Source organism: Branchiostoma lanceolatum, chromosome 8 (genome assembly GCF_035083965.1).
Source record: "Branchiostoma lanceolatum isolate klBraLanc5 chromosome 8, klBraLanc5.hap2, whole genome shotgun sequence".
Taxonomy (NCBI): domain Eukaryota; kingdom Metazoa; phylum Chordata; class Leptocardii; order Amphioxiformes; family Branchiostomatidae; genus Branchiostoma; species Branchiostoma lanceolatum.
This window is the reverse complement of record NC_089729.1, coordinates 20,782,130-20,787,129: the sequence shown is the minus strand read 5'-3', so window position 1 is coordinate 20,787,129 and position 5,000 is coordinate 20,782,130. Positions and strand designations below refer to the sequence as shown.

General features: G+C 60.5%; 1 non-coding gene across 1 annotated transcript; it reads left to right on the top strand.

Moving 5' to 3' along the window:
• The first annotated feature begins 2,798 nt into the window (after positions 1-2,798).
• On the top strand, positions 2,799-4,614 carry LOC136441057 (small subunit ribosomal RNA). The gene has a single exon (XR_010756777.1). It is a non-coding gene; the product is annotated as a small subunit ribosomal RNA (ribosomal RNA).
• The last annotated feature ends 386 nt before the right edge of the window (positions 4,615-5,000 follow it).

Genomic DNA, 5,000 nt, shown 5'->3' with positions numbered 1-5,000 from the left:
TCGGTCGCTGACTCCGATCCTGCGAGAAAGCCCGTTAAGACCTTTGGTCGCTGACTCCGATCCTTGGAGAAAGCCCGTTAAGACCTTCGGTCGCTGACTCCGATCCTTGGAGAAAGCCCGTAAAGACCTTCGGTCGCTGACTCCGATCCTGCGAGAAAGCCCGTTAAGACCTTCGGTCGCTGACTCCGATCCTTGGAGAAAGCCCGTAAAGACCTTCGGTCGCTGACTCCGATCCTTGGAGAAAGCCCGTAAAGACCTTCGGTCGCTGACTCCGATCCTGCGAGAAAGCCCGTTAAGACCTTCGGTCGCTGACTCCGATCCTTGGAGAAAGCCCGTTAAGACCTTCGGTCGCTGACTCCGATCCTTGGAGAAAGCCCGTTAAGACCTTCGGTCGCTGACTCCGATCTTTGGAGAAAGCCCGTAAAGACCTTCGGTCGCTGACTCCGATCCTGCGAGAAAGCCCGTTAAGACCTTCGGTCGCTGACTCCGATCCTTGGAGAAAGCCCGTAAAGACCTTCGGTCGCTGACTCCGATCCTGCGAGAAAGCCCGTTAAGACCTTTGGTCGCTGACTCCGATCCTTGGAGAAAGCCCGTTAAGACCTTCGGTCGCTGACTCCGATCCTTGGAGAAAGCCCGTAAAGACCTTCGGTCGCTGACTCCGATCCTTGGAGAAAGCCCGTAAAGACCTTCGGTCGCTGACTCCGATCCTGCGAGAAAGCCCGTTAAGACCTTTGGTCGCTGACTCCGATCCTTGGAGAAAGCCCGTTAAGACCTTCGGTCGCTGACTCCGATCCTTGGAGAAAGCCCGTTAAGACCTTCGGTCGCTGACTCCGATCCTTGGAGAAAGCCCGTTAAGACCTTCGGTCGCTGACTCCGATCTTTGGAGAAAGCCCGTAAAGACCTTCGGTCGCTGACTCCGATCCTGCGAGAAAGCCCGTTAAGACCTTCGGTCGCTGACTCCGATCCTTGGAGAAAGCCCGTAAAGACCTTCGGTCGCTGACTCCGATCCTGCGAGAAAGCCCGTTAAGACCTTTGGTCGCTGACTCCGATCCTTGGAGAAAGCCCGTTAAGACCTTCGGTCGCTGACTCCGATCCTTGGAGAAAGCCCGTTAAGACCTTCGGTCGCTGACTCCGATCCTTGGAGAAAGCCCGTTAAGACCTTCGGTCGCTGACTCCGATCTTTGGAGAAAGCCCGTAAAGACCTTCGGTCGCTGACTCCGATCCTGCGAGAAAGCCCGTTAAGACCTTCGGTCGCTGACTCCGATCCTTGGAGAAAGCCCGTTAAGACCTTCGGTCGCTGACTCCGATCCTTGGAGAAAGCCCGTCAAGACCTTCCGTCGCTGACTCCGATCTTTGGAGAAAGCCCGCAAGAGCTTTGGTGACTCACTCCGATTTCGCGAGAAGGGCCGCAAGAGCTGCGGGGACTCACTCCGATCCTGTGACAAAGCCCGACTCTTCAGGTCGCTCCTATGTAGCCCACCATCTCTTAAGCATTGGCGGCCGGGTCGGCCGGCGCTGACGGCCGAAGGAAGCCGCCGGGCGGACCGCGTTTGGTGTTTCCCCGCTCCCGAGGCCGCCTGCTACACGACGGCATGCGACTTTCCGGCCTGCCCCGACTTTCGGATTTCGCCAGGGTGTCTGACCAAGGTGTAGGTCGCCGATCCTACCTTGAGAGGAGTGGTCGTTTTTTGACTAGGCAACTCTTCCAGAGCCCGTAGCGGACGGCGGCTGGGGGCCAGCGGGTCCGGGAGGGTGCGGACGGGGCCGGCGCGGCACGGGCCAGACCCCTGCGTGGAGAAAAGACGGGGTCGTCCGGTGACTTTGCCCCGTCGGCCGGCTCCATCGGACTTGGCACCGGGCGCCTGGGCGGGTGTCGGCGGGGGGAGTGAGCGCCCCGCCCCGCCCGACTCCGACCGCCCCGGAGGGCGCCCCGGGCCCGCCGGGCGAGCGAGCAGGGTCCGTCCGGTGTGGGGCGGGGCCCGGGGAGGCGGGGGTGGAGCGGGCGGCCGAGCAACGGGGTCGACCGGGACGGGTCTCCCCCGGCCGGCGGGGCCGGTCTCCCGTTGCCCCCGAAGCCTACCCCGTGGCCGACTTGCGGTGGTTTTTCAAAAAAGTGCTCTGTAGGGTGTCTGACCATGTCGTGGGTCGCTCAACCTACCTTGAGAGTGGTCGTTTTTTGACTAGCTCGGGAATCGACGGCGAGCAATCGCACACTCTCTCGCCAGTCGTTTTGCTACCCCCGCCGACCAGGCTGCCACTCCCCGCGAGGGCAGCCGGAGGTCGACAACCGGCTTGGAAGGCGCCCGCTCCTCCGCTCCTGCGGGCGAGGACGGGCGTGCCGACGGGCGTCCGGAACCAGCGCCGGGGCAGGCCCTCCGCGGAGGGCAGCCCGGGTCCCGCCGCTGCGGCGGCGGACCCAACGGCGACGGCTCGCCCCTTCCGTCTGCGTGCGAGTACGCCTTGCGGACTCGGCGGTTCGAGACCCGGCCGTCCGCCTTGCCGGCGGACGCGTCCGGTCGTGAGAGTGCGGGACCGTTCCTGACGGGACGGCTCGGGCGTTGAAGGGAAGCAACGGTCAGGTGTGGCCGGGAGTTCTGCGCTCAGGCTCCCGAGGGTTCGCGGCCATCTCCACGGCGCGTTCCCACCTCACGGCAGCGACGGACTCGGCGGCGCTCGGCGCTCCGGTCGAGCGGGACCGTGTGGCGGCGGCGGCAGTTGCGGGTCTTCCCGCGCTGCCCCGCGGCCGCGGCGGTCCTCTCCCGGCGGCGACCGCTCTTTCGCCGCCTCGGCGTCCTCGCTACCTGGTTGATCCTGCCAGTAGTCATATGCTTGTCTCAAAGATTAAGCCATGCACGTGCAAGTTTAAACTGTCCCAGTGAAACTGCGAATGGCTCATTAAATCAGTTATGGTTCCTTTGATCGTCACATCCTACATGGATAACTGTGGTAATTCTAGAGCTAATACATGCGGAAGAAGCGCCGACCTCACGGTCTGGCGTGCATTTATCAGACCAAGACCGACCCGGGGTTCGCCCCGGTCCCTTTGGTGACTCTGGATAACCCAGCCGATCGCACGGTCTTCGCACCGGCGACAGATCATTCGAATGTCTGCCCTATCAACTTTCGATGGTAGGTTCTGTGCCTACCATGGTGGCAACGGGTGACGGGGAATCAGGGTTCGGTTCCGGAGAGGGAGCCTGAGAAACGGCTACCACATCCAAGGAAGGCAGCAGGCGCGCAAATTACCCACTCCCGACTCGGGGAGGTAGTGACGAAAAATAACAATACGGGACTCTTTCGAGGCCCCGTAATTGGAATGGGTACACTTTAAATCCTTTAACGAGGATCTATTGGAGGGCAAGTCTGGTGCCAGCAGCCGCGGTAATTCCAGCTCCAATAGCGTATATTAAAGTTGTTGCGGTTAAAAAGCTCGTAGTTGGATCTTGGGACCGGGCTTGCGGTCCGCCGCGAGGCGTGTCACTGCTCGTCCCGGCCCTCCCCGCCGGATTCTCCTTGGTGCTCTTAACTGAGTGCCTCGGGGTGCCGGAGCGTTTACTTTGAAAAAATTAGAGTGTTCAAAGCAGGCCTGGCGCCTGAATAGTGGTGCATGGAATAATGGAATAGGACCTCGGTTCTATTTCGTTGGTTTTCGGAACGTGAGGTAATGATCAAGAGGGACGGACGGGGGCATTCGTATTGCGGCGGGAGAGGTGAAATTCTTGGATCGCCGCAAGACGAACCACTGCGAAAGCATTTGCCAAGAATGTTTTCATTGATCAAGAACGAAAGTTGTGGGCGCGAAGGCGATCAGATACCGCCCTAGTCACAACCATAAACGATGCCAACCAGCGATCCGCCGGCGTTACTTCGATGACCCGATGGGCAGCTCCCGGGAAACCTGAGTTTTCGGGTTCCGGGGGAAGTATGGTTGCAAAGCTGGAACTTAAAGGAATTGACGGAAGGGCACCACCAGGAGTGGAGCCTGCGGCTTAATTTGACTCAACACGGGGAAACTCACCCGGCCCGGACACAGTAAGGATTGACAGATTGAGAGCTCTTTCTTGATTCTGTGGGTGGTGGTGCATGGCCGTTCTTAGTTGGTGGAGCGATTTGTCTGGCTAATCCCGATAACGAACGAGACTCTGGCATGCTAACTAGTTCGGCGATCCCGCGCGATCGGCCGCAACTTCTTAGAGGGACAGCCGGCAGTAAGCCGGACGAGATGGAGCAATAACAGGTCTGTGATGCCCTTAGATGTCCGGGGCCGCACGCGCGCTACAATGAAGGCATCAGCGAGTCTTTCGCCTTCGCCGAAAGGTGCGGGTAACCTGCTGAACCGCCTTCGTGCTAGGGATCGGGGATTGCAATTATCTCCCATGAACGAGGAATTCCCAGTAGATGCGTGTCATCAGCGCGCGTTGATTACGTCCCTGCCCTTTGTACACACCGCCCGTCGCTACTACCGATTGAATGGTTTAGTGAGGCCAGTCGATCGGCCCCTCTCGGGCCGGCAACGGTCTGGAGGAGCGCCGAGAAGCCGATCAAACTTGACCATTTAGAGGAAGTAAAAGTCGTAACAAGGTTTCCGTAGGTGAACCTGCGGAAGGATCATTACCGAAACGAAGAAGCGAGGCGCTCGCGTCGTCGACTTCACACCAAACTCGTGGCAAGGAGCGGGCTCTGGTGCCCCCGGCCTCCCGCTCCGACCCTCACTCTTCCTTACCGCCTCGACAAGGTGGCGCTCCGACGGTTGCTCTCGCGCCAATCGCTCCTCCTTCGCGGAGGAGCGCGGGCGGAGAGCCAGGAGCGCCCATGCCGACCCGCTTGGCGGCGGGACCCGGCAGCCCCCTTGGAACGTTGGTCGGGCGCCTTCAGTGTGAGCCCGTCGTTCCCTATACCCTGCTAAACCAGCGAGCCGCCCCGAGTAGCCTGGTCGAGGACTGAGTCAGGTCCTCCCGGCGAAAAGTCTTGGGCGGGCGAGCGCAAGTGGGGGCACCTAT